A 1,227-nucleotide genomic window follows, 5' to 3' on the forward strand; every position below is an offset into this window, starting at 1 on the left:
TCCTCTTATTTTCGCCTCCTATTCTCTCTCTTTATTTTCCTATTTATTCTCACTGGTTTCCTTTTTCACTTTTTTTATATTTGTCAGTTTATTTTACATGTTTGTCTAGCCGGGTCTGTGTCTATCTATATATGCGTGTCTACCACTCATTTGTCTTCTCGGTTGTCTGACCATCTGGTTGTCTATATTTGCATCTACATGTTAAATATAACTCTAAATACAATCCAAATAATTCTTTACAAATAATCTCTCTGTCTCTCTCTCTCTCTCTCTCTCTCTCTCTCTCTCTCTCTCTCTCTCTCTCTCTCTCTCTCTCTCTCTCTCTCTCTCTCTCTCTCTCTTCCTCTCTCCTCTCTCTCTCTCCTCTCTCTCCTCTCCTCTCTCCCTCTCCCTCTCCCTCTCCTCTCTCCTCTCTCTCCTCTCTCTCTCTCTCTCTCTCTCTCTCTCTCTCTCTCTCTCTCTCTCTCTCTCTCTCTCTCTCTCTCTCTCTCTCTCTCTCTCTCTCTCTCTCTCTCTCTCTCTCTCTCTCTCTCTCTCTCTCTCTCTCGCTCTTTCTCTCTCTCTTCTTAAGAAAATATAGATTTCTGGTAATTTTATAAGAATCTCCAAGCATACATTGCCAACAAATTATTGAATTATTGGCGTATATGGAAACACCAAACTTATGAACAGGGAAACCTGTTCGGAACGATACAATAGGTTGGAAGACTCTACGGGCACATCTCGTATAATTTCATTTATATTAGTAAAGAATAATTCTAAAGGATAAGCAGTGATGCTCGTGTTGCAGTTACCGACACCTATGGTAATACTGCAACTGGATGTATTCTAAAGAGACAGGGTTAGTATTTGAATGCCTTTTATCAAGGGTATCAAAATGGAAATAAATGACATAAAATTGTTAGTATTCATTGTGATCAATATCATGACTTTTAATTAAACATATTTACTTTTCACTCATTTCTTGTCAACAATGAACAAAGATATGAATAAAATAATAGTATAATATTATAATTAAACTGATATTAATTTACTGATAGCATCAGGATGAATATTTTTTAAACATTAGTATGAATATAATCATTAGTAATAATATATACACCAAAACTAAAAATTGATACCAAAGCTTATATCTATGTGTTCTTTATCATCGAGTTATAATAGTGGCTGCCAATAATCCCAGGTAGGACGATACATGTTGACTCAATCACAATATCGTGTCAGAAT

The 1,227-nt window shown here is 35.8% G+C and overlaps 1 protein-coding gene across 1 annotated transcript in view; it reads right to left on the bottom strand.

Annotated features, from left to right (window-relative positions):
- Positions 1-243, bottom strand: part of LOC122244785 (calsenilin-like) — a 65,660-nt gene extending 65,417 nt beyond the window's left edge. The window contains exon 1 of the mRNA XM_086551745.1: positions 1-243. This exon is cut by the window's left edge and continues 556 nt beyond it. The gene's annotated coding sequence lies outside the window, so the exon portion shown is untranslated.
- Between the last annotated feature and the right edge of the window lie 984 nt (positions 244-1,227).

This window comes from Penaeus japonicus, unplaced genomic scaffold, assembly GCF_977035675.1.
Source record: "Penaeus japonicus unplaced genomic scaffold, GWHDUDI00000001_assembly GWHDUDI00000025, whole genome shotgun sequence".
In the NCBI taxonomy this organism is placed as follows: domain Eukaryota; kingdom Metazoa; phylum Arthropoda; class Malacostraca; order Decapoda; family Penaeidae; genus Penaeus; species Penaeus japonicus.